Source organism: Malus sylvestris, chromosome 3 (assembly GCF_916048215.2).
Source record: "Malus sylvestris chromosome 3, drMalSylv7.2, whole genome shotgun sequence".
Classification (NCBI taxonomy): Eukaryota; Viridiplantae; Streptophyta; class Magnoliopsida; order Rosales; family Rosaceae; genus Malus; species Malus sylvestris.
The window spans coordinates 30,993,115-31,011,816 of NC_062262.1; the positions used below are offsets into that span (position 1 = coordinate 30,993,115).

At 35.7% G+C, this 18,702-nt stretch overlaps 1 non-coding gene across 1 annotated transcript; it reads left to right on the plus strand.

The window, feature by feature from the left end:
- Positions 1-18,336: 18,336 nt before the first annotated feature.
- TRNAI-UAU (transfer RNA isoleucine (anticodon UAU)) lies at positions 18,337-18,410 on the plus strand. The gene has a single exon. It is a non-coding gene; the product is annotated as a tRNA-Ile (tRNA).
- The last annotated feature ends 292 nt before the right edge of the window (positions 18,411-18,702 follow it).

Sequence of the window (18,702 nt, forward strand, 5' to 3'; positions counted from 1 at the left end):
TTATAATTTCTTCCCTTTTTTTCATCAACGAAATTGAATTATTTGAACTTAAAACTTCTTTAACATTGAGAAGAGAAATTAGACTAAGAGTTACTTTCAAAATAAATAAAAAATCTTCCATGCTACAAGTTATATATAAAGTGATTGAATTTTTAGTTGCCGAGATGGAAGCTTTTTTTTTTTTTAGTACAACGATATATTCTTGCACTAAGGAGAGGGGAAATTCGGCTAAGCCACACAATAACAACCTAATTTGGTATCGAATTCGTCATTTACGATATTCGAACCTAAAACCTCTCACTTACAAGTAAAGAGGAATACCACAAGATCGTAGTACTGAGTGGTAAAATTGAAGCTCTTTCGGTTTTGGAGTGTTGGTTTGCTACGTTTTGTGCTTGTCACACATACATATCCATCAATATTTTTTTTTTTTTGGACAAAGACATATCCATTAATATGGTGACTATTGATTTTTTTTTTTTGACACACTCTCACTTGGAAAGGTCGAAGCATGCTGACCATCATCGTGAGGTGACGTAACCATAAAGGTAAGTGATGCAAAAAGTGAATAAAATTAAAACTACTTAGAAATAGGTATACTAAATAGTGAAAGAGTACACAATCGTGGAAAGAACCTACTAAAATTATTCAGAGCGTAATAGACAGTGAAACTACAGAAGAGTAGTCAAAGTAACTAAGTACACTTATTACATAACCGTGATAAGTTCGTACATCTAAAGAGAAGAAAATGTCAGAACTGCCGAGATTCCTCGAGTGCCATAAAGAGTATAGCTATCTAGGTCCTGCAGGATTGAAAAACAAAGTTGAGTGGATTAGCAAAACTAGGCCGGGCAAACGGGTGGTGTCTGTCGTGTTCGTGTCGTTTTCGTGTAACACCTATTATCTTAACGGATCATGTCGTGTCACACCCGTTATCTTAACAGGTCCTTAACAGGTCGTGTCACTTTACCCAACGGGTAAAGTGACCCGACCCGTTATGACCCGTTAAGAAAAAAAAATATTTTAATTTGCACATACCACATATTGCCACATAAATATTACTTCAAAACATTAAAACATTTGTCATTTAAGTATTATAACTACACTCGAAAATAAGAGCCTAATAAAAAAATAATACATACACTACTAATCTATTACAAATATTAAATGTGCAAGGATATTCAAAATGAAAGAGTTTTTGTTTTCAAGGTTGTAAGTCTTTCTCAAAAGATTAAATCTCAGCCGATCCAAATGGTCATCAATTTTTTAAATTTAATTTAATATGTATAATTATATTATATAATTACTATAGTTTTTAGGGGTAGAAAATTGTTAAATTAATATATATAATTATTATAGTTGATTCATACTTTTATTAAGTATATAACATAAGATTTTGTGATATCCACATCCACTAGTGTAAATATTTTAAATTGAAGATCGAATTCATTCTTTGTATTCATATATGGTCAAGGACTGTAGCTGTAAAAAATCATCAAAATCGGAGTTAAAATAACCGTTAAATCGTGATTTTTTGTTTATAACCGTCGAAAAGTTTTGTCCCGTTACTTGATCTCTGAATGTTTGTTTTTTGTGATTTTTTGCTTATGTGATCTCGAAGCATATACAAACAAGTTTAACGGTTGGGATCGTTGAAATTAGTTTTGGAGAATTCGTATCCCATCAAAACAATAGATTGACTAACACTTAGAGTTTATTTATACTTTCATTAAGTATAACATAATATTTTGTGTTATCCACTTGTGTAAATATTTTAAATTAAAGATCGAATTTATTCTTTGTATTCATATAGGGTCAAGGAGTATAGCTGTAAAAAATCATCAAAATCAGAGTTAAAATAACCGTTAAATCATGATTTTTCGTTTATAACCGTCGAAAAGTTTTTTCCCGTTACTTGATCTCTGAATGTTTGTTTTTTGTGATTTTTTGTTGATGTGATCTCGAAGCATATACAAACAAGTTTGACGGTTGGGATCATTGAAATTAGTTTTGGAGAATTCGTATCCCATCAAAACAATAGATTGACTAACACTTAGAGTTTATTTCTATTTTAATTAAGTATAACATAAGATTTTGTGGTATCCACTTGTGTAAATATTTTCAATTGAAGATCGAATTCATTCATTGTATTCATATAAGGTGAAGGACTGTAGTTGTAAAAAATCATCAAAATCAGAGTTAAAATAACCGTTAAATCGTGATTTTTCGTTTATAACCGTCGAAAAGTTTTGTCCCGTTACTTGATCTCTAAATGTTTGTTTTTTGTGATTTTTTGTTGATGTGATCTTGAAGCATATACAAACAAGTTTGACGGTTGAGATCGTTGAAATTAGTTTCGGAGAATTTGTATCCCATTAAAACAATAGATTGACTAACACTTAGAGTTTATTTATACTTTCATTAAGTATAGCATAAGATTTTGTGGTATCCACTTGTGTAAATATTTTAAATTGAAGATCGAATTCATTCATTCTATTCATATAGGGTCAAGGAGTGTAGCTATAAAAAATAATCAAAATCGGTGTTAATATAACCGTTAAATCGTGATTTTTCGTTTATAACCGTCGAAAAGATTTGTCCCGTTACTTGATCTCTGAACGTTTGTTTTTTGTGATTTTTTGGTTATGTGATCTCGAAGTATATACAAACAAGTTTGACGGTTGTGATCGTTGAAATTTGTTTCGGAGAATTCATATCCCATCAAGTTCAATGGTGTATGTATATATATATATATTAAGTAGATTTAAATCTATTTATTTTGTATGTATAATTGACTGGTACACAGAGTAGTACATCACGTGTCATTATAAAAATAGTAGGATATATCATGTGCGATAAAAAGTTAATAACTTAAAAAAAAATATTCTCACCACTGCACTTCTATTAATTTTCATTTTTCCCTCTCTTTTTTGTTTCCTTTTCAACTTTTCATATAATTTTCACTTTTCCCTCCATCCTATCCATCCATCTTTCCCTAATTCCCTCTCTTTTTTGTTTCCTTTTCAACTTTTCTTATCATTTTCATTTTCCCTCCTTTTTTCTTCAAAAAGGGTGGCACTACTGCAGCAGGGAATGGAATGGATCAATTATGGAATCAAAATTCAAATCAATGGATGCATACATATTAATTAATAATTATTATAGTTTTTATAATTCAAAATTTAATCTATATATATATAATTATTATAGATAGTTAATATTTTGGGGTATAATTATTATAATTATTATAGTTAATTTAATATATATATATATTTATTATAGTTTTTAGGGGTATAAAATTGTTAAATTAATATATATAATTATTACAATATTTTTTTAGGGTTATAAAATTATAAAATTAATATTCTGCTTATCGTGTATCGTGTTACCCACGTGTATACCCGAATCAACCTGTTATCTTAACAGGTGCTTATCGGGTTACCCGATAACGACCCGATTCGTTATCGTGTCGACCCGAACACCTGTTAATTTCGTGTCGTGTCGTGTCGGGTTATCGGGTCGTGTCAGGAATTGCCAGGCCTAAGCAAAACAATGCTTATACAAAATCCTTATTTTCGAATATATTAACCCCTCGCCGTAAAACAAGTATAGTTTCCTTAAAACATAGTATGTAAGTATGTAAACACTAAAACACAATATTATAACAGTATTATAACCAGAATATGCTGAGTCATGATGTATCGAATGCCACAATAATATAATCATGTGATAAACAAGTATAACTAAGTGCTCATCCATCTAAGCTGACACACGAGTTCGAACAGATAATTTCTGACACGAACAAGACTGGGTGTAATGATACATCCCGACCCTAAAATCAGGGCGTATTGGCCGTCACGTGGGTGTGACGTAACAAAAAATGCGACGCGGAAGCAAAAAGGTAAAAGAAATACGAAGGAATAAAAACCAACTACTAGCAATAATATCCAACTAACATGCTAGAGTGAGTTTAAGTGTGAAACACACATAATCAGATCATAAGTACTAGGTGCAGTCAAGTAGGACCATTACTAAATTACAACACCCGAAGGTGAGTCCTACATTTAAATAGTCTGTTAGAACGCTGTGGGAATCCTTGGAGCCACCAACACTGCTAACTAGAACATGGGGGGCGCAAAACAAGATTGAGTGGGTCAATAAAACAAAGCTTTTCGAAAATATTTCATTTAATAACACTTCTAACCCCTCGCTGTAAAACCTGTATACTTTCCCAGAAAAATAGTATATATATAACCATATATAATAACAAAACTCAAATCACAAGTCTTTAACACTTTTCAGGAAAATAGTCCCAGGATGGGTGACCCACTGGGAAGTTGCTCGTGAGTTCCTAAAAACAAAACCGTGAGGGAATGATAAGCCCAAAGCGAACAATATCATACTACGGTGGTGGATTGGGCCCGAGATGTGGTGGACCCCAAGCTGGGATGTGACATGTAATCAATATGCTCTAGTACTACGATCATGTGAAGATTAGTGCAGAAGCAAGTCACATACAAGTTGAATTGCCTAATGCAATCTACCCGACAAGACTGGCACCTAACTTTGATCCAAGGCTAGCGAATGGTGTGATGTGAACATACACATGAAGGACTGGCCCTGACCCTCGGGCGACTACTAACATCGGGGTGCAGCAAGATGAGCATGTACAAATATGTATGAATGCCATGACAGTAATATCTCAACCATATAACAACATTTATCACAATTATATCGTAGTTATCAATTATTTGGTAAAATATACGCAAAGTGGTGTAATTATGCAACTTTGGAAACTATAAATACGTATAGATATAAAATAAAAAACTACCCATTCACAAGTACGTCGCTAGGTCGTAACCCCTAAGCTTAGCTTGGCCTCAAACGTCCTCAGGATACGTTTCCTCTATATGTGAAATAACTAAAATAGAATTAATTAAAGCACATATACGGAAACCTAAATAAAACCCCCATAGTTTGCTTAAACTTAGAGTTTAAATATACCATCGTGACCTACTCGACATCACGAACATCCCCAATTTTTTAAAATAATTTTTGGATGGCTCACGTGCCCCCACATGCCGGCAATGGCACGACTAGGCACGCCCCCACGCGCAGGCCAGTGCCGTCAGTTAGCCTGATGCAGTCAGGAATATTCCACGGAATATTCCGTTAAAAACTAACAGAATTTAACGGCGTTACCTGACGCTGTCAGAATATTTCATCACTAATATTTCGTCTCCTTCTCCGTCGAGCCTCTCCGTCACCGCCGTCTGCAACTCAACTTCGCCGGAATTCTAGAAATTTTTCAAAAGCACTGTTTGGAGTCCAAAAAGTGGACAGAGGTCACCGGAAAAAGCCTCGAAAGTTCTGGCCAAAAGTGAACTCTTCGAAACTCGGTCGTTTCACCTTCAAACTTCTCCCAAATTATAGTAGGAGCCTCGAGGAGTTGCGTATAAACTTCCCTAAGCTTCAAAACTTCCTAACTCGCTCGAAAATACGTCGAACTCAATGTGCCCGAGTTCGGACTTCATGAGTTCAACATAAAAACTCGTCCATCCTAAGTTTCAAGAACATGGTTATGTTAGTAAGGATGAGGGGAGTACAATGGTGTGGTTTTTAGGTTCGATTTGAGAGTTTTGAAGCTCCCTAAGGGTTTTGCAGAGAAGAAGAGAATACGGGAGAGAGAGAAGGAAGAGAGAGAGATAGAGTTCCTTTTTCTGAGTTCTGATTAAGGGACAGAAATACGGGAATGGATGGGATTGGTGAGTGTGTGAAATAATGGAGGAGGGTGTACGGGATGGGCTAAGAAAAAGCTAGGGATAGGGTTTAGATTTTGTACAAAAAGTGAATCTAAAATCTATCCGGAATAGTGTTTTCACGCTGATAAAATTTACGTACACTCGTAACAACGTGTACCATTTAAATGTGATAGCGAGAAATAGAATAAAAGCGATATGAATACGTCCACGTCACTTGCCAATAAGGGCAAAATCGACAATACACATATTCAGGGAGAAATTACATAAGAAATTAGGGACGGGTCGTCAAACCATATTAATTTAATTCAGGGTACCTTATTTGAAAGTTTGTACATTTTCTTCATGACCTAAAAAATTTTCTCTCCTTATGTGAGAGACATTTTCTCCTTCCGTGAGAACCTTTCTCATTTTAGTGTGAGTGGTCTTTTCGATTAAACTAGTGTTATTGCCGGCCCTAGCTACTGCTAGGGTCGGTGGTAGTCCCATACTTTTTCTTCATTTTTCTTTTCTCTTTGCTCTCCATGTTGTCTACACTTTCCCCCATCCATGCAAATATCAGTTTCCTCATCTGAAATCTATATTTGCTTTTGATCATACCTTCTCGAACTCCAATCCCCGGTCATCTGCTTGCTTCATCCTCCTTGATCCATCCCCTTCGATACCCTTCCATCCATCTCCCTTCATCTTTTTTTTCATTAGTTGGCTCCGTCATCTCTCTTTCCATCATCATTTCCAATCGATTTCCACTTATTTTCAATGCGATACTTCGCCATTCTACGGGAGGGTGTGTAGAACTTTGGCTCGGGTGTTCACACCACCACCTCTGCTGGTCTCAGTTGGCCTTTCCCGGTGTTTGCCCTTGGTGGCGATGCTGCTTGCTTCCTCGCGGGCTTCCTTTGCTTCGTGGAGACAGTTGGTATGGTGGTCCCTGAAGGATGAGGAGGCCTTCTTTTTCATCAATTTTGGGGTTCTTGCAGGTATGACCTTTAGCGATGGTGGTGGGCATCGGATCATGGTGATCGATGTTTACTTTTCTGGTGGCAGCTGTTGTAGGTGCAGGAGGAGGCATTGTGTGTTTCTGTGTTCTGTTTTTGTGTGGGCTAGGCTCCAAAGCTGGCTTTGGGCCTTGTCCTTTGTGTTATGTTGGCCTTCTTTTTGTATTAATCTTGTATCTAGGCCTTTGTTTGTACTTGCTTTTTATTGGTGATAAAAGTTACCTATTGTCCAAAAAAAAAAAAAAAAAAGACAACCGAACAAAACCATTATCGTTTCATCTCAGTGTATACGAGGCCAACCATTACAGAAAAATTGAGTATGAGGTTGATTTTTATATAGTTGTCAAACCATGTCTGATCAAATGGGATGAAGAGGAAGATCATTTGCATCAGTTTAATCCACATCACTTGCATACCAAACATAAATTAGACAAATATGCAGTTTTTTAACTTATACATTTTACTTTTGAGTAAGAGAATAATGTAAAGATACTTATTTTGTAAAGGGTATGCTATTTTGCCTATCATGGAACAAAACAATGAAAAATGTCACTTATGCATTCCATAAAATCAAATGTGTGACAATAATAGGAAGAGCACTATACAATATAAGAACAAGATCATACATGACATTTGTTTTTCTAGTCTATTTTTAATGTCAATTTCGGTCTTATTTTGCATGTTTTTTAACCCTAGTTGGAACTAAATTAGGATATTGAGTGAATTTTCTTGACGATCACATGCCAAATCATACATAATAAATAATGAGACTCTTACTAAAGCTGTGAAAAAGAATTCACACGCGATTGGAAAATAACCTTTGGGGGATAATCTTGAAAGGGAGAAAAATTTAAATTTAGATCCTCCCTCCTTAATCAATGGTAGTTTGATCCAAGTACCGGTTTTAGCCTTCATTTGTTTGGAGTAGTTTTGAAATTTAAATACCATGATCAACAAGATTTCTATACGTATTTGCTGGGTTTATTTGTGGAAAGATAACTTATAATGTTTTTAATGTAATGTAACAATCATATCCTGAATGGAGGGTATCTTTCTGCACTTTAAATTGGGATTTTGAATTAAAACGAAAAGAAGAGAATCTAGAAACATTGGCAATCATTTTTTTGAAAGGAAAATTAATGAAAATGACTTGAAAATTTTGAGTTTTAACAAAAATGACAAAAACGTGTTGTAAGTGAATAATACAAGGATTGACTTTTTAGTATAAAAATGTGATTTTTCGTTAAAGTGAACAGTACAAAAAACTTTTCATTAAAGTTCTTTTTTTTTAATGATTTTCTCCTATTATTTTAATTTTTTAATTACAAGCGATATTCACTTATTTGTTGAATATTCAAACATGGTTTGACAACTACATAAAAACCCATTTTCTTGAGACATTATATTCATATAATAAAACCCAGTCCCCCCAAGGGCTGTTTTTCACTGTTCATGAACAGTGAAAGGACGGTAATGCCCTCGGGTTTTCTTAGCTTTGCCCTTATGTGTGCAGTCAATTGCCGGTTTTACCCATTCATCCCAAGGGTTCTGTGTCGTTTCTTTCTCTCCTTCCATACATCTCTTTCACTTCACCTTTCAGCTCTCCATTTTCTGCTTTCGTCGACTGGGTTTTCCTTCGTCGTCGTTGTGTGCTCTGATTTCTCTCAATTTCTTCCTTTTCGTTTCGCGGTATTCTGTCCGGCGAGACATGATCTTTGATTTTTGCAACCATTGTTGGCCGTTCTTCTCTGTTTTTGGCTGCCATCCGTACGGTGGATCGATTTCGTCTTTTTCACGGTTTTGTTTCAAGCCTCTCTTTTGAGAGAATTTTTACGTATTAAGGTTAGTGATTTCTAAACTTAAGTTTTGCTTTGCAGTTTGATTTCATTTTTGGTTGTGTTGCCCAAATGTTAGAAGCTTTTAATTTTTTTGGGTTCAATTTTAAATGGGTTGTTGCTTTCGGAGTTTTCGTTTGATGACAGAGATGGGGGTTTTTGACAGAGATGGTTGTTACTGTGTGAAAGGGCATATTCAATCTCAAGCTCTGTCAGCTTTCACTTCTTAATTTTATTATTATTAATTTTGTTTGCTCTTCGAAATTTGAATGCATGAGTTTTTTAATGTTTTTTTGCGATTATCATTTTCTAGAGATCATGGCATGCCCTTCCGTTATTTTTTGGTGGTTGTAAAATTATGACCTGGCAGGGAAGTGGGTTTTGACAAGATTTTATTTTTTATTTTTACATCTGTAGTGTCATGTTAGCATTATTGCCTACGTATAAATGCGAGTGTGGTTTACATTTATATAATGCCTTTAATTTTAACCTCTGCATTTTCAATGTTCACTAAGAGCAAGTTCACCGGAGAAAAAATGTCCCAGCCTTTAGTTCAAAAAACAAACTGGCCCTCAGTCAGTTTGCTCCAGCCCACAAAGTTGCCTGGCACTCAGCCCAATTTTGACAGACCCAAGAGCCGGCTTATTTGGCTGGCGCGTGCACGACACTCGCGCTCAAGGCGAGTAGCCGACAAGGTTGCAGAGGTTTGTCAGCCCACTTGTGCTCCAGAGCCCCATGAGTGACGCGGCATGCTCATAGCCGTTGGATTTCCAACGGTTATTTTTTGTAGACCGTTGGATTTCCAACAGTAAAAAAAATTTAAATTTAACTTTTAAAATGGACCGTTCAATCACAGATCAACGGTCCACATTTTTTCACAAAAAAAATAAAATAAAATAAAATAAAGAGGCCCAACGGTCAGAAATATGACCGTTGGCCACATGGCAACTCCCTGGCTCTTGGATTTGAATATTTTTCAAACCCAACGGTCTAGATTAATTAACTATATTAAAAATCATTAAAATTTATAAAAAAAATACAGAAAAATTATTAAAAAAATACAGAAAATTTTAAAAAATGTTTTTTTTTTCTATAAATACCTAACCCTCATCTTCCACCTTTACACCACATTTCAATATTTTCTACACTTTCTATACTATCTACATTTCAATATTTTCTACACTTTAAGAGAAAAAAATGTCTTCGTGGAAGCTCATTGAAGATGTTACGTTGTGTGAATGTTGGGTTCACACTACTCATGACCCGATCACGGGTAATGAGATGGATAAGCGAGAAATGTGGAGTAAAATTACGAAAGCGTTTTGCGATGTACATGGAAAAGACGCCAGAACTAGTCAAGGTCTTTAAGGTCGTTGGAAAAAACTCAACGCATCCTTTACTTGTTGGAAAAACGCCATCTTTCATGTTTCTGGTAACCTTCGTAGTGAGACAAGTTTAGCAGATCAGGTGACGATATTTTTATTTATTTATACGCATTCCACCCACATCAATATTTTAATTTATTTAATTTCGTATGTAATTTCATATGTCATTTTTATGTAATTTATATGCATTCCACCCGTATCAATATTTTAATTTATTTAATTTCTTATGTAATTTTTATTTAATTTCTTATGTCATTTTTATGTAATTTTTATGCATTCCACCCGTATCAATATTTTGAATTTATTTATTTGTGTTACACCCGCATTTTTTAACACTATCTTATCCCACATTTTTATAGACACTACAAGCTCAAGCATTCTACAATTCAAAGAACCAGAACAAATCATTCACCAGATGGGAATGTTGGCAAATTGTCAAAGATTGCCCTAAATACAAAATTGTGGCAACCGGTCCAGAAGTTGTCATGCACGGTATGAGTCTACATAGTTCTCCAGAACCAGATATGGCTGAACAAGAAGCCGACACATTTCAAGACACGGAAGGGACGCCTGAACAAGTGCCCGAGACCCAACTGACTCGTCAGTCCCTCAGGCCTCAAGGTAAAAAAGCATCAAAGAAAAAATGTAGTTCTTCCAAAAATGAGTACACTAAATATATGGAGGAACTTACTCGCCAAGGTAAATTGAACATGGCATGGGAAAAGGCTAGAGATGAGGAAAAAGTTGCTGCTATGGCAGCAATAATAGCAGCTACTGAGGCCCGTGATGCGGCGGCTGAGAGACAAATAGAAGTAGTTAATTGAGAGAACGAGCTAGTTAGAGAAGCACTTCATCGAGAAAATGAAATGCTTAGAGAAGAAATGATGGCTCAAGCAGATCGTGACACTATGAGCAAGTCTCTAGTAGGACTGTCTTCGAATTCTAAATATTTTTGGGCATCGGAAAAAAGAGATGTCATGCGAAGGAGGCGTGCAAGAGATGCAAAAACAAGTCAAGGGGGTTCTAGCTACACAAATCATGGCAACCAAGATCCTAGCACCACATATCCTAACTCGAGAGACTTTGTATAATTTTTATGTAATTTCTTATTTTTTTAGAATTTTATTTAATTTCTTATGTAATTTTTATGTTTTTTCTATTTTTTTCTTTTGAACTTTATTTAATTTCTTATGTTATTTATTTATTTTTTCTTTTGAACTTTATTTAATTTCTTATGTAATTTTTATGTTATTTCTTATTTATTTTTATTTAATTTATTATGCAATTTTAATGTAATTATTTATTTATTTTTGTACTTTATTTAAACACATGAAATAAGATTACATAAACTCACCAAATAAACTTAAAAACAAAACACACTACATAGAATTACATAAACTCACCAAATACACTTGAAAACAAAGCACACTACATAGAATTACATAAACTCACCAAATAAACTTAGAAATAAAACACACTACATAGAATTACATAAACTTAAAAAAAATATACAATTTATTTTTCAACCACAGGCCTCATTTTAATTATCTTTGCCTTCATGCAATCCCCACTGGTGCTCAATCAAGTCATTCTGGCGGGTTACGTGCCAGTATGGCTTTTGCACATCAGTGTACCGTTGAACGATCAATTCATTGTAACGTCCATCGTGTTCCAACGGCTCGTGTTGCACTGGATCTTCGGTCCGGTCATGAGCACAGCAGATATGTGTTCTTGAGTTGTTCATCAGATCCGGCTCATATTCATCGACGACATCATAATCATACTCATCTTCAACAATCATGTTGTGGAGAATAATACACGTCATCATGATGGATCGAAGAGCCTCAACATCAAACATTCTAGCTGTAGCCCTGACAATCGCCCAACGAGCTTGTAGGATACCAAAACAATGCTCGACATCCTTCCTACACCATTCTTGACATTTTGCGAAGTGTTTTTCCTTTTCAGTCTGTGGATGTGGCACCGTTTTGACAAATGTTGACCACCTTGGGTAAATGCCATCTGCAAGGTAGTATGATCCCTCGTATTGGGTACCATTAACCCAATATGTGCATCTCGACGATTTTCCTTGCAGCAGTTCGTCGAACACTGGGGATTGGGCAAGGACATTTAGGTCATTATGAGCTCCTGGAACACCAAAAAAATCATGCCAAATCCATGTATCAAATGAAGCCACCGCTTCCAAAATGATGCTTTTGGCTCCTTTTCTGTCGCCATATGCTCCTTGCCACGCACTTGGACAATTTTTCCAAGTCCAGTGCATGTAGTCGATGCTTCCAATCATGCCAGGGAAGCCTCGCATCTCACCCTTCCTCATAAGCCTTCTCATGTCCCTTGGCGTGGGTGTCCGGAGGTACTCTTTGGTGTAGAGGGCTTCAATTGCAGAGCAAAACCGCATCAGGGACTCCAGAACGGTTGTTTTTCCCATCCTCGAGATCTCATCCACTTGATCTGCAGATGCTCCATATGCAAGCATTCGTAAGGATGCCGTAATTTTTTGCTCGGGAATAAGACCTAGAACATGAAAAGCATCATCTTTTTGCACAAAGTATGGATCATGGTTGCAAATATCACTCATAATTTTGTCGAACAAATTTCGTTGCATTCTAAAACGACGTCTAAAAATATGATCAGGGAATATGCTATTGGGAATAAAATAATCTTCCAATAGATCTTTACCTCGTTTTTTCCTTTTTCTATCGAGGTTTGCAGCTCGTCTTGGTTTGGCTATCTGACCCACGGCTTCCATAACACGATGGGAATGTGAGGCCTTCTGCCTTCTATGGTGATCATCCTCATCCTCCTCCATGAAGAAAGCCTCATCTCCACCTCCACCTTCCTTGAGATTGGCCAATTCTGCCTGTTGTGCCAACAACCTTTTCTGTTGCTCCTGCAACTGTTTATACACTATTCTTGAAGAAGACATTGTAATAAGAACTCAAGATTTGAAAACGATGAACCAGGATTCTGAGCTAAAAAGAAAGATTAAGCTTGGTGTGAGGATGGATGTAGGGATGTAGGGATGTAGGGTTTATATGGACAAAAAAAGAAAGGATGAGGTTCTGGACAATGCCACGTGGCACTACATGATTGGTTGAAAATCTTATCGAAATCTTGGCTAAATTATTGTAACCCGGAAGTGACACGTGGCGTGTCGGGATTGGTCGAAAATCCTATCGGAAATCTATCCACAAAATAGTACGTTCGGATAATGACATGTGGCATGATGTGATTGGTTGAAAATCTTATCGAAATCTTGGCTAAATTATTGCAAAACAGAAGTGACACGTGGCGTGTCGGAATTGGTGGAAAATCTTAGCGGAAATCTATTCACAAAATAGTACGTTCAGATAATGACACGTGGCGTGATGAGATTGGTTAAAAATCCTATCCGAAATTAAAACTATTTTATTTTTTTATTCTTTTAGAAAAAAATAAAAAATATTTTAAATGGGTTGGGTGCCAACGCATTTTGTAAGGGTGGAGATCGTTTGTGCCAGCGCATTTTTTCATTGGGTGGCAACACATTTTTTTAGGGGTGGAGATGCATTGGCCTATTACTGTTCATTGGAGTCTGTTACTGTTCACTGGAGTGGATAAATGGGCTGAGTGCTGGCACAAAGTCCTTAGGGGTAGACTTACTCTAATGTCTTTAATTATCCTTTGTTTTACATCTCAGTGACGACACAAAAGCTCCATAGAAAATGTATCAGCTTATGACTCAAATTTCGACAGTGCCCCTATCATTTCTCCGAAAATCAAAGCAACCCTAAGCAATTCCGGAATCATTTTTATGTGTCCCAAAATCTAGTATGTATTATCTTCATCTCAAATTTATTCATCTCACAAACGTTGATATCAAGTTCATAGTTTTTCATTGTTCAAAATTCCACACTACTCAATATTTAATAACATTTCCTCTATTTACCTTTTTATTAGTGATGTTGCAGCAAAGGAAATATCAGACACGACTCTTACTCCAAAGGCTCCAACCAGAAATGTATCAGATTCCCCAATTATCTCTGAAACCATATTTATGGCTGCAAAACAGAGTATGTATACCCTTTCATAGTTCTATACTTTTTGAATTATAAACGACCTATTAAACATGATCTCTTTATCCCATTCCCTTAAAACTCAAATAGTTGACTAGATTTCTTTATCATAGTATCTTTCGACCATCTTTTGTATGTAAGTAGGATAATTTCGTAAATCTGTTGTATGTAAATATTATATACATATACATATGCATCAAGCATTCTCTTTTGTATGTAAGTAGGATTATCTACCAAATCTTTTGCACATAAAATAGTATGTACATACAGATCAAGTATTTTTGTATGTACATAGTGCTATACACAAAATTTCATACAGTTTTTAATCCCGCAGCATCGCGCAGGCATCTCTTACTAGTTATATATACCAAAACTCAGTTCCTCCAGCACTGTTTATTAACAGTGATTTGACGAGTTTGCCCTTTATTTGCCACTCATTCTAAGGTTTTTAACGTGTGTTGCACATTGAATTTACTTATTTACCCCTTCTATACACTTCAAACGGGTTGAATGTCACCACCTGTGGAGGAGGTAGCGTCTCTAGACTTTTTACATCCTTGATACTATCTATGGCTGCTTATTATTTTTCCTACATGGTGACTTTTAATTCTCAGCCTTTTTTTTTTGTCTTCTTTTTGGTTCTGTAATTATGTCTCTATGGGTTTTTTCTCACCATTTAATACTAATCAAATTTTTGTTTCATTTTTCATGTACTTCCCACTTCAAACATCAAGTAAGGATTTGACTTTAGTGACTTCTGCAAACTGTAGCTTTCGTATTAAATCGACTCCCAAGGTTACTCTGCTTATCATCAGCTAAGGTATCTACTCATCAATTTTTGCTAATTTTTATCCTATACAACTCTGAACCGTATGTGTATTTCTTTGTTTGTCTTTGTTTATTTTCCCCAATACGTTTAGAAACGTCAGACCTTTCCTCAAATCTTTTTCCTTTTTCTTCTACCAAAACACCAAAATTAAAAATCTTTCCTAATTATTTTTTCATATATTTATGTCCTACATTATTAACTCTCTTCATTGCTTGCGCTGGATTGTACAAAATTTTTTAGGTTTTTACTTGGAATTTTCTTTTGAGTTTGTCCATGTGCATGTTACAACAAACTATGTTTAAGTAGTAAATCCTTTAGTTGATGAAACAAGTTAATTTTTCTACTATTACAAGTTTTGTAGCCTTTTCACAGCATGTACTATTCCTTTGTTCAAGTTTCGTAACTTTGTCATGGTAAATAGTGTGAACAAAGAAATATCAACTGTTGAGTTTATAACATTTTTTGTAGGTAGGTTTGATCTTTTTTTTTTGTTCTGTACAATTTAGGAGTACAAACATAAGATTTAAGGTGTAAGAGTGAGGAATTGGGGGCATTTTTTTTCTAAGAAACGACTAAATGGATATTTCTAACTCACATAAAAACTCTATATAAACAGAGCTAATTTATACGTGTCAAATATAATTTTTAACTTTTCCTTACGTATTACACATAATTGGTTTGAGCATGATTGAATTGATTGGTTTGAATATGAATGGTTTCAGAAACTTGATTCATATAGGATTTAAAGTTTAGGACCTTTTGTCTTAAATAAGGCAGTACTCTTCAACTTATTTTCATTGTTTTTATCTGTAATTCAAACCACACCTGTATTTTGTCCTCTCATTTACACTAAGACTCTCATTTATTTACATTAACAACTTCCAATTTCCCAATCTGTAATGTAATAGACAAAAGAAAACTTACATGTGAGAAGAAATGCAGAACCCTACCCTTAGACACCTATTTTGTTACTCATGTATGTAATATTACTCCACCCTTGGACTATTCTGTTCCTCATTGTAAATAAGGTTGAAAATGAATTTTCATATCTATGTAAATAGTACCTCATTCTTGGACACCTATTTTGTTCCTCATTATATATATGTATGTATGTATGTATGTATGTATCGTTTTACATGTTTTATATTGCTTTAAAACCCGCAGCAACGCGCGGGCATACTTGCTAGTATGCTACTATTGATGGGATTGTGAAGATGGCCAAGCAATTAGAGTCCATTGAGCAGTTCTTATGCTCGCAAAATTGTAATAAAGTGGTTCACTCTGTGGCTTCTTTTGATAATCGTGTTAGCGGTTTGCATGGATGGATGATAGGGTCTCCGGAATGGTTTGGTCCCATCTTGAAAATGGTGTAAACATTTTATTATTTTGATAAAAAAATTACAAGCGATATTTTACACTAATCTATATTAAGAGGAGGGGTGAATTTGAACTCGGGACACAATAAGTTAAAGAGAAAGACCCTAACCACTAGGGCAATTCATCACTTGACTCATACTATTTTTTTAGTAGATCGATAACGTTAATAGGTTATATAGTTAGTCGTCACGAGAGAAAGAAAGCGATAGAGATCAAATCCATATTAGAGTGTACATATATGATTGCCTTGTGCTACTATGGTAAAGCATCATCTATCATACTATTTTGAATCAACTTCGTCTATTTTTCTTTGTTTTCAATATCAAATGTTTGTTAGCTACCTACCCATTGTGGGCAGGGTGTACCTTGTGATGAGTCTAGCACTGAATTCAACTGCTTATACGACAAATTACTTTAATGTTTAGTCTAGCTACAAACACGTGCTACAAGGTTAAGCCCCTCTATTTTCCTTGGCAATTTCATAACGCATTATTCACCCAACTTGGCTAGAGTTGGTAAGTCCTCCTAAGTTATCGTATACATAGAATGGAATTTTGAAATAGATCGTTCTATAGTATGAATCAAGTGAATAAACGTCCAAATGGGTGACTAATGACTTTGATTATCTGAGAGTCGGCCTCTTGGAACATTGATCTCATTAGTTCTTTATTTCCTCCTTGCGAGGCATCCTTGATTCTCTCAATCCTGTTAAGTCGCAGATTGCCTCTAGATTACCTGATGTGGCATTATGATTCTAATGGGCTGTTGTATGTCAAAAGTTCTTATAAGGTTGTCATCTCTTTGTGTGATCTTGCTTCCCCATCCAATCAAAGCACAATTGGTACCTCTACCTGGAACAAACTCTGGAGAGCCTCAGTAAGGTCAAAATCTGTGCTTGGAAGGCTTGTCTCAATGTCCTTCCTCCTCATTCGAACTTGGAGAAAAAAAAGGTGGCGGTTGACAATATTTGTGTTTTGTGTAGTTCCTCTTCGGAGTCGATGCTACATGTGTTTAGTGCTTGTCCATTTGCCCGAGCAGTGTTCTTCTCCTCCAACATGAATTTGGGTTAGAGACCTACGGCATACTCTTCATTTTGGGATTGGTTTTCTACGTCTATTGGCTCTCTTTCTCCTACTCTCTGTAACTTGTTCTTGATGCTTATTCATTCAATCTGGCACGCCAAGAACGCCTTGTTATGGGATGGTAAGCTCGCGAATCTGGCCTTTGTTAGTTACTTTGCGAGTCTTCAACTGGACGCCTTCACCAAAGCCCAACCTGCATCCTAACCTTAGTCTTTGCACTTGATTTCCCGTTGGTCTCCTCCTTCCACTGGATGGATTAAAATCAATGTTGATGGTGCTTTTTGTGCTACTTCTAAAATGGAGGGGGGTTGGTGTGATATTCCGTGACAAAGCTGGTAGCTATGTTGGAGGTTTCTTTTGCCGAATATATCATGTCAATAACCCCTATACGGTTAAACTGCTTGCTGCCTGAGAAGGCATTTTTTGGGCGATGCAACGGAACTTTCAGAGTATTCTCCTAGAAAGCGATGCTTTGCAAGTCGTTCAGTGAGTTGGGAGCGTGAGGAGGGGGTCTTCCTCTATGGATTTGCTGGTGACGTCCAGGAGAGTCTGCAAGGTTTTGGTTCCTCTAAAATCTGCCATATTCCTCGTTCCGCCAATGGTGAGCTCATAGATTGGCCAAGTTGGCATTAGTTTTTGCTTCTAATTTTCATTGGTTTGAGGAACCTCCGGATATAATCTAGGATATCCTCTTTAAGGTTTGTATGCCTTTTTTTTTATATAAATAAAATTGTTATCGTTTCTTCTTAAAAAAAAAAAAAAGGATGACTAATGCTACAATAATTAAGAATTCCAACTGCCAATAAGGATGTCGGTCCTTAATTACTATTTTTTTTTTTTTTTGGACTCTAGTCCATACAAAACCCATTTACGAATTAGATGAACAGGTTTAGATTACACAAACTAAGAGAATAACTGTAATAATTAGAAGTTTCAACCGTATAACTATTTTTCACATTAGATTAATAATGTAAATGAGTCCATTACAATAAGCAGGTCCCGTAGCTCAGTTGGTTAGAGCGTTGGTCTTATGAGCCGAAGGTCGCGGGTTCGAGCCCCGCCGGGACCATACTTTGATTTGTGTTTATTTTTTGACCTATTTTCCCTAAATTTTACATTGAAATTTCACCATATTAACAACCATTTGATATTCTGCAATATTATATGAGATTCTATCCCTTTCGTGTTGTTCGACTGTTAAGTGTTAATTCCGAAGATCATATACCACTATAAATCAATTTTGTTGGTGTTGAAATAACCTTTAAACCCTCCTTCTTAGGTTTAGGGTTTAAGCTTTTGTATTCTAATTCAACTTCTGTCATATATATTATCCCACTAATCCAACCATCTTCTTTATGCAT